The sequence below is a fragment of the Pristiophorus japonicus genome, chromosome 16 (assembly GCF_044704955.1).
Source record: "Pristiophorus japonicus isolate sPriJap1 chromosome 16, sPriJap1.hap1, whole genome shotgun sequence".
Taxonomy (NCBI): domain Eukaryota; kingdom Metazoa; phylum Chordata; class Chondrichthyes; family Pristiophoridae; genus Pristiophorus; species Pristiophorus japonicus.
The window spans coordinates 103813174-103823166 of record NC_091992.1 but is presented as its reverse complement, the minus strand read 5'-3'; the positions used below and the strand labels follow the sequence as shown (position 1 = coordinate 103823166).

The 9993-nt window shown below is 44.1% G+C and overlaps 1 long non-coding RNA gene across 1 annotated transcript; it reads left to right on the top strand.

The window, feature by feature from the left end:
* The first annotated feature begins 269 nt into the window (after positions 1-269).
* Positions 270-9699, top strand: LOC139227129 (uncharacterized). The gene is made up of 2 exons (XR_011587387.1): positions 270-642; positions 8540-9699. It is a non-coding gene; the product is annotated as an uncharacterized lncRNA (long non-coding RNA).
* The last annotated feature ends 294 nt before the right edge of the window (positions 9700-9993 follow it).

The window sequence follows — 9993 nt, the reverse complement described above, 5'->3', positions numbered from 1 at the left end:
GACCTGAAACATCAAGTGTTTCTCTCTCCACAGAGGCTGCCTGCCCTGCTGAGCACTGTCAGCATTTTCTGTTTTAATGTGAGATTTGCAGCAGCCGCAGTGTTTTGATTGTGTAAATTGCACACGATGCCAGCTCTGTCACTCTCCCTCTGCGGGGAACATTTTCCAGTCTCACCACAAGCTGGATCACGTGAGCGTCGCGGCACAGCCCGCAGCCAATAGAAACTCCCAGAGCGGAGCATGCGCCTCAGCTTCGGGATCGAGGGAAGTGGGGGAGGCGCGTGAGGTAGGCCCGGGTCCGGCAGGGCAGGGCAGTGTGTGGTGGGGGAAGGCCCGGGCTCCCGGGGCTCGTGGAGATAGAGAAAAAGGAAGAAAGGAAGAGGCCCGGGGATGGGGATGGGAAAGGGGAAGCCCGGGCTTCTAGGCGGCGGGAGGCTTCTGGGCAGCGAGAGTGGGGAACGCCGGGGTTCCTGGGCGGAGAGCGTGGGGGCAGTGAGAGTGGGAGAGGCCGAGGCTTTCGGGTGGCCTGCTCGGCCTCTACAGACAGCATGCGGCCTCTCTCTCCGTGCTGCCTGTCGAGTGTTTGAAGATTCACCTTCTATCCCGTGTCTAGATCCTCTCCACACTAGCTGCCAAGAAGAGGTAATTGATTTAAAACTTTCTCATTGCTTAATCAGAAACAATCCGGGAGATTTTTTTGAAATAATGTGTTGATTATATCTTCTCCCTAACAGAAAGCAGAACGGCTTTTTACAATTCATGTTTTTTCCCAATACCTCTTTACGTGGGCTTAACGCAAAAAGCTTCCATTGTTTCAGCTTGTTCTTGCTCCACAGAACTTATTTCTTCCTATCTCGACTGTTTGTTCTCCCCTTTTCCAGTCTCTTCCGACTTATATCCACGACTCTTCTGACATCCTCCGCCACTTTAACCGTTTCCTGGCCCTAACCGTCTTTTCATCGTGGACGGCCAGTCCCTTTACGTCGCCATCCCCCGTTAGTACGGCCTACGGTCCCTCTTATTCATTGGAGGCCCAGCTGAACCCAGCCAACACCACTTGTTCTTACATTGAAAAACTTCTCCTTTGACTCCTCTCTTCAAATGAAAGTTGTCGCTATGGGAACTTACCCGTCCTATTCCATGAGCCTCCTCCCTCATTTTCTTTTCTGGTGCATTGACTATCGGTGCGGTTTCCTGCTCTCGTCCTGAACTGGAAAATATTAGCAACTTTGCTTCAAATTTGCACTCTTCCTTTGTCGTCTTGTGGTCCATCTCCAACTCGTCCCTTCCTTGACTTTTCTCTCTCCCCATTTCTGGGAACAGTCAGCGATGTTTTCTCTTAATATTGTTTGGCACTGCGCGGGTCATTCAAAATACCACACGTGCATGGTTTTTGTATTGAAAAGCCTGCTGCGCAAGTTCCCTGGAGCGCTGTGCAGCTTATAGGGGACATTGACTGTTAGCCAATAACAGGCCAACATCCCCAGCATTGAAGCACTGACCACACTTGATCAGCTCCACTGGGCAGGCCACATTGTCTATATGCCAGGCACAAGACTCTCAAAGCAAGCTCTCTACTCGGAACTCCTTCACGGCAAACGAGCCAGAGGTGGGCAGAGGAAATGTTACAATGACACCCTCAAAGCCTCCCTGATAAAGTGCAACATCCCCACTGACACCTGGGAGCCCTTGGAGTGGAGGAAGTGCATTCTGGAGGGCGCTGAGCACCTCGAGTCTCATCGCTGAGAGCATGCAGAAATTAAGCGCAGGCAGCAGAAAAAGCATGCAGCAAACCTGTCCCACCCTTCCTTACCCTCAACGACTATCTGTCCCACCTGTGACAGAATCTGTGGTTCTCGTATTGGACTGTTCAACTACCTAAGGACTCATTTTTAGAGTGGAAGCACATTTCCATCACATCTGTTCTTACATGCCACTTTCCACATTAGTGCTTCTGATATGTCTTCCCTTTTCCTCAACTGAGGATTCCCTTCCACCGTGGTTGACCGGGTCCTCGACTGTGTCCATCCCATTTCCAGTACTTCTACCCTCGCCTCTTCCCATCCCTGCCAGAACCACAATAGGGTTCCCCTTGTCCTCACCTTCCATCCCAATGACCACCACGTTCATTTTCCTACATAAGAACATAAGAATTAGGAACAGGAGTAGGCCATCTAGCCCCTCGAGCCTGCTCCGCCACTCAACAAGATCATGGCTGATCTGGCCGTGGACTCAGCTCTACTTACCTGCCCGCTCCCCATAACCCTTAATTCCCTTATTGGTTAAAAATCTATCTGTCTGTGATTTGAATACATTCAATGAGCCAGCCTCAACTGCTTCCCTGGGCAGAGAATTCCACAGATTCACAACCCTCTGGGAGAAGAAATTCCTTCTCAATTCAGTTTTAAATTGACTCCCCCGTATTTTGAGGCTGTGCCCCCTAGTTCTAGTCTCCCCGACCAGTGGAAACAACCTCTCTGCCTCGATCTTGTCTATCCCTTTCATTATTTTAAATGTTTCTATAAGATCACCCCTCATCCTTTGAACTCCGACGAGTAAAGACCCAGTCTACTCAATCTATCATCATAGGGTAACCCCCTCATCTCCGGAATCAGCCTAGTGAATCGTCTCTGTACCCCCTCCAAAGCTAGTATATCCTTAAGAAAGGTGACCAAAACTGCATGCAGTACTCCAGGTGCGGCCTCACCAATACCCTGTACAGTTGCAGCAGGACCTCCCTGCTTTTGTACTCCATCCTTCTCGCAATGAAGGCCAACATTCCATTCGCCTTCCTGATTACCTGCTGCACCTGCAAACTAACTTTTTTTGGATCCAAAAGAGTTTCACCATCTTGCCGTCCGGAGGAGGCGGGGTTCCCCGATGGAGGGCACTCTACGCAGGGGTCCTCCCACTATTCATCGGGGACTTGGCCTGGAGGGTGGTGCACGGAGCAGTGCCGTGCAATAAATTTTTAAGCCGGTTCACGGACTCCCAGGCCGCCTGCAATTTCTGCGGTCTGGAGGAGTCCGTGTTCCATGTTTTTATGGAGTGCACAAGGTTGCAGCCCCTGTTCCACTATTTGAAGGGGCTGCTCCTGAAATTCTGGCTGCACTTCAGTCCCACTCTCCTGATCTTTGGGCACCCTGTGCGGAGGGGAGCGGGTAGGTCCGAAGGCCTCCTCGTAGGACTGCTCCTGGGCACGGCCAAGGGTGCCATCAGCCGGTCCAGGCAGCGGGCGGTCGAGGGGGTCGTTCAACCTGACTGCCTGCCTCTCTTCCGCTCTTACATCCGGTCCAGGGTGTCCTTGGAGATGGAGCACGCGGTGTCCACCGGTACGCTCGCGGCCTTCCGCGAGAGGTGGGCACCGGAGGGACTGGAGTGCATCATCACGCCCGGCAACCAAATTTTAATTTGATTTTACGTTTTAAAGTTTAATTTGTTTTCATTGCCGGTGCTTTTAGTGTCCCCCTCCCCTTTTATAGGGGGCACTGGGAAAATTTGATTTTAGCGCCCCAAAAAAAATCCAAAAGAGTTTCATGCACAAGGAGGGACTGGAGTGCATCATCACGCCCGGCAACCAAATTTTAATTTGCTTTTACGTTTTAAAGTTTAATTTGTTTTAATTGCCGGTGCTTTTAGTGTCCCCCTCCCCTTTTATAGGGGGCACTGGAGGGGAAAAAATTTGATTTTAGTGCCCAAAAAAAAAACACAAAAAAAGAAAAACAAAAAAAAACACAAAAAAGAAAAAAAATGGGCCTTGTAAATATCTGGTGTGTCATCCAGATCGGGTGGCACCGATTAATGTTTATGTTTTACAGGTAAACTCCAAAAGAGTTTCATGCACAAGGACCCCCAGGTCCCTCTGCACCGCAGCATGTTGTAATTTCTCCCCATTCAAATAATATTCCCTTTTACTGTTTTTTTTCCACGGTGGATGACCTCACATTTTCCGACATTGTACTCCGTCTGCCAAACCTTAGCCCATTCGCTTAACCTATCTAAATCTCTTTGCAGCCTCTCTGTGTCCTCTACACAACCCGCTTTCCCACTAATCTTTGTGTCATCAGCAAATTTTGTTACAGTACACTCTGTCCCCTCTTCCAGGTCATCTATGTATATTGTAAACAGTTGTGGTCCCAGCACCGATCCCTGTGGCACACCACTAACCACCGATTTCCAACCCGAAAAGGATCCATTTATCCAGACTCTGCTTTCTGTTAGCCAGCCAATTCTCGATCCATGCTAATACATTTCCTCTGACTCCATGTACCTTTATCTTCTGCAGTAACCTTTTGTGTGGCACCTTATCGAATGCCTTTTGGAAATCTGCCATCATTAAACACATCTTCCCCTTCCCTTTCAGCATTCCGAAGGAACAGTTCCCTCTGTGACACTCCCGGTCCACTCTTCCAACACCTGCTCCCCTTCTTATGACACTTTGCGTGCATGTACAGGAGATATAACACCTGTCCTTTCACCACCTCCATTCCCACCATTCAAGGCCCAAAACGCTCCTTCCAGACTTTCAATTGGTATGCAGGTGCAACCCCCCCCCCCGACTCCAGAACTCCGAAAACCAGACAATTTGCATGTCCCAGATGGAGTCTTCCTGAATTATTGTCCAAAAACTGGGCATTTTTGAGTTGGGCAACAGTGGGGTGGTTCAGTTTAGGAGAAATAAAGAGGATACTTGCTGATAAGCGGGGAGCCGCGGGTGGCGAGGAGTGGAGTGAATCTGCGAGCGGCGAGGTCCAAAATCCAGCACGGATTCAGTCGAGGATTTCAGACAAGAAAATCAATAGTCTGAAATCCGGAATCTTTAACTGAATCCAGACCTCAGACAGATTTCAGACCTCGTCGCTCAAAACCAAGCACTGATTCGGTCGAGGATTCCGGAATTCAGACTATTGATTTTCTTGTCTGAAATCTGGAAAACCCCAAAAACTGGCATGGACTCGGTCCCGAGGATTTTGGACATTATACCTGTACTGTATTCGCTGCTCATGATACTGTCTCTACATTGGGGAGACCAAACATAGATTGCTTTGCTGAACACCTCCATTCAGTATGCAAGCATGACCCTGAGCTTCCTGCTGCTTTCCATTTTACAACCTTCTGGACTCAACATTGAGTACGGCAATTTCAGATCATAACCACTGCTTCTATTTCTTTGGACAGCAGGTGCTAGTAATGGTCCTGCTGTTGCCATTTACACCTAGATCTTTTGTTTCTTGTCTCACTACCAGCCCTTTTTGCACCATCATTTTGTCATTTAATCACTCTTGGGCTTCCACCCTTTCACAGACCCACCCTTTTTGTTCTTTCCTCCCCTTCCTTTGTACTTGCTTAAAACCTGTTACATCTGTAACATTTTGATGATGATTTCCAGTTTTGAGGAAAGGTCACTGACCTGAAAAGTTAACACTTTCTCACCACATATGCTGCCTAACTTGCTGAGTATTTCCAGCATTTTCTGTTTGTATTCCATAGGAAAGCCTCAGACTCCATGAATCGAAAATGTGACCATATACTTGTAATACGAGACTGCGCTCTGTGGTACACGGGATCCTTCAACATCGTTTCTTTTTTTAAAAAGGCTTGCTTTAATGAGGGAAGGAGGTATCCTGAGCAATGTTCTCCCTAAGGTGCGCGCAGATCCTGAGGTCACGCACCAGCTAGTGCTGCTGGAAGAGAGACTACGCATGCGCGGCGACACGGCAAATATTAAAGGCCTTGCGCAGGGAGAAAAATTAGAGGGAGCATTGATCCTGAGGTGTGCAAGCTGCCAAGACCAAAAACTTCAGTTCATTTGAAAACCACATTCTGGGTCACTGCAGTGAGTAAGGTGTCCCATAAGGCGATTAATGACCATGTTTTGCTTGAGCAACACTGAACAAGACTAATAATCTAAAACTATTTCATGGGTTGACCTCCATAACTTCCCTGTGAAAGTACTTTATTTTTGTCTGCTGATTTATTGTTTTGTATGATTTTACGAACCAATTTGAATTAGTAGTTTAACCTGCGCTGCATGGCCTGCTGTGAGCATGGTGTTGTCGTTTGAGACACCGCAGACATGGTGAGCAGTGCTATTTTTTTAGTGTGTACAGCTTTATTATTTGCTCTGGCATACTTGTATATTACAAGTATAAGGTCAGATTTTCAATTCAGAGTGTGAGGCTTGCCAATGGTACATTTTTGTGTTAAACCAACTAAAACAGTATTGGTAAAAAGCAAACTTGACGTGGGGGAGTCCAAAACTAGAGGTCATTAAATACAAGATAGTCACTCATAAATCCAATAGGGAATTCAGGAAAAGCTTCTTTACCCAAAGAGTGGTAAGAATGTAGAACTTGCTACCACGGAATAGTTGACGCGGAGCATAGATGCTTTTAAGGTGGTCAGTAAGCACTTGACGGAGAATGGAAGGGGATATGTTGATGGGGTTAGATGAAGAGGGGTGGGTGGAAGGGGGGAGGCTCATGTGAAGCATACACACCGGCAAAAAACAGTTAGGCCGCATAGTCTGCTGTAGACAATGTAACTGACTTGTAACACGGCGTTCACATTGCTATTGGGGAGGAGATTGAAACAACCCTTTACACAGGTAAAGACCATTTTGTCCATCGAGCCAGTCTCACACAATTGCAATATTTTGTATCACAGCATATATACTCCACCCCATCTGAAACCAAGAGGCAAAAAAACAGATTTTAAAAAATCCCAGGACAATTTGGAAAAACAAATCTGGGAAATTCCTCTCTGACCCACCTAGGCAATTGAAACTTATCCAGGAGATCACTCTGGCCTTGAATTCCCTGCAATACCTACTACCTTTTTTAATACAGTATTTCCAGAAGAGTCCTATATATTTGTTTTATGAAAGTTGTGCTAGATTTAAAAAAAATTAAACATTCAGAAAAAAACAGTTTCTAATGGAACTAATGTTTTAATATCAGTCCCTTCATAGAGATATGCTCAGAGAGCTGGTCTCGATGTGAATGCAATCTTTAAGACTTGAGGCATGCATCTCCAGTAGTGCTGTGTGTAATGTGGTCTTGGGTCTTTACTGCTGGGTTTCGTATGTATTCAGCAGTTTCATCCTTGACCTAGATTAATAAAAGTTGATCTGGGCAGTAACAGGTGTGAACATTTTAAAAGTTGTAATGTTCATGTATAATACTGCACACAAAATAAGTCAAAAATGTATTTTTCTGCTCATGATTCTTCCATTCATCGATATGTCAAAAATTATATTGTGAACAGTCACTAAATATTCTCTTGCCTATCACAGGCAGGTACAAAATTTGCCCGTCGGTCAGGTGGTGTACCTTGTACCAATGAGTTTACTCCCCTTTACTTACTATAAAGTACCAACGAGCGCATGCACAGCCTAATGAGGAAATCCTGAAGTTGCAGCCTCATTCACTGCTCCTCCACAGCTGTGCTCATTTCCCCATCCCCACAGAGCCAGCAGTCAGTGAAATCTGAAAGTTCGGCTCTTCCCCGGTAATACCGCTGTTAAATACCCCATTATAAGTTGGATCCTTTTGGATTAGGTGTAACTGGGGTTTTAACAATATATTGGCTGCTAAACAAAGGTTAGAGCCCTGAAAAACTAATTTTTAATTTTGTGAATGTCAAATTTAACCATTTTAATTAAAATTTAAGAAACTTATTAACCTTTTTAAAAAAAAAAAAAAAAAATTATTTTTAAATTTGTTCATTATTTCAGGTTTGCCTTTTGCCCATGTGAGTGCCCCAATCTTGATTTTGCGCTCAACATTTTAAAAAAAAGTTAGAATCAAAGGAGCTTATCCACTTCCTGGTTCGCTGATTGAGAATTCCACATTTTGATTGGTTGTTTATACAACTTGTTGCCATCACAGCAGCCCATCGCTGGGAATCCCCATTAACTAACGTTGATTTCAATCACGCATGGGAAAACCCGAAATTCTCGACACAGATGCTTCGGAGCCAGCGGCTAACTCCTCTGCTCCGTCGCTGACTGCAAATTCCAGGCCAAAGGCTTTAGAATATAAATACTGTGTTGCTGAATGGCCGACTCTTGTTCCTATGCTCAAGTACTGCCAGCACAGTGCTGTGAAGTGACCGAAGGGAGATTTCTTCCCCACCCCCATAAGGGAGATTTCTTCCCCACCCCCATAAGGGGGATTTCCAGTCTTGCCTGTGCAGCCTCTGGAAGGAGCACTTGTGCAGTTAATGGTGGAATGTAGAACCAGAATATAGGGTGTGGAATGCCCCGTGTCAGTCTAAACAATAGGGAGTGAGATTTTTCCAGATATAAGTATATACACTCTTTGGAGGTAGCAGGAAGTTTAAATGTTCTGCCAGAATTGCGTGGTTATTTTGGAGGCTTTTGATTTTCCCTTCGAATTGCAGTGCGCTCCAGTAAGGTTGGTATGGGCAAATACAGAAGATTCTTGGCATGTATTGATCATTTGTTGTAAATGTTTGAATGCTTGCTAAGAAATGCATTTATAATTAAGGAAAACTAATGGTGTACATTTATTTTCAGGTTAATGCTGGGCCCTTGACTGAGTCGTGTTGGTAATGGAAATATAACTACAAAGAATACTTCATTTGGAGTGATTTCAGAATTCCTGTAAACTATTATTTGGTCTTCACCTTTCTTTCCCTATTGATTACAATTTAACTGCACAAACTGTCTTGGTTTAACAAGAACATGATAGAAATAGTCTAAAATTGAAAAATAAATCAATCTGTATATTGATAATACACATTCAGTGGTTTCGATCATGAAATGATACTGTTTTTGTGTTTAATTGAGTAACTCCAATGCTAATTAGTATTTAAAGTTGAGAATGCTTGATTGACCAGTTTCCCCCTTCCAATTTTAGGGATTTTTAATGGCATTACAAATTCACTCATAAGCATGTTATGCACCACAAAACTTTATTGAAAAGGTCATTCTTGTTTAACAGCAAAGAGCACATGTAATCTGGTGGCTGTAAACTTCAAGTTATCTTGTTCTATGCAATAAAAATTATGAATATTCTTATTTACTATCCCTTGCCAGTTTTCTATGTCCCAATAAAAGTTCACAGCTCATCAGGGAGAAATATTTTTTTCCTTCATTCCTCCTTGAAAAAAAATTCCAGTCAGCTTTTCTTGAACACTTCAGTCGTGTCTGCACAACCCACCCATTTTGGTATGTGATACTGTGCTTGCCAAAACAAGCTGTGGCTTTTTCAAAAATGGGACTGGTGGATGTTTAATTCTGAGAAAATATGAGTTGATGCAAATTCTATATTTGGGGATCTGGTATGTAGAAGACCTGAGGTAATGCCCTTCCCTCTTCACACAAGGTATAACAAACTAAATATGGGAGAGAAAGCATAATTTGTGTCCTTATTTTGCTTTCTGCTTGTGACTTATTTAGTTGAAATTGGATTCTTCCTCACCTGCTGTTTTATCCAAATCTTTATTAATTCAGGTCCATTCTTCCTCTAATTTCTTCCACTGTTTGAATTTGACTAGTGTTGTTTAATTATATATCCTCGCATGTTTAATGTTGTTTAAATCAACAACTGTCTTATTTGTTCTAGGGTTGACTGTTGATGCTTTTTTCTTTGGAAAAATGTTTACAATGTAACACAATTTACTCACGTTTATGTATGTCATAGTTTGTATTTTAATAAATAAAACTAAAGCCAAGGAAGAGCCTCTCGTTCTCTCTATATACTTACAATTTTTGCATGTGGTCACATGTTTAATTTATTTTAATTTCCAATTAGTTTTGTCTTGACCTACTTTTATTGAAAAAAAACTACCTACTTATGGATTTTGTTAACAATACACTGCAGACAACTGGAACAAACCAGCAGCAAAGGCTTGTTTATCTGTTTTAAGCTACAGCTGATTTAATGTATACATTTAACGCTCTGTACACCTTGCATTCAGACAGCTAAATGTTGACAGGAAAGTGGATTGGTTTCTGTTTCTATGATG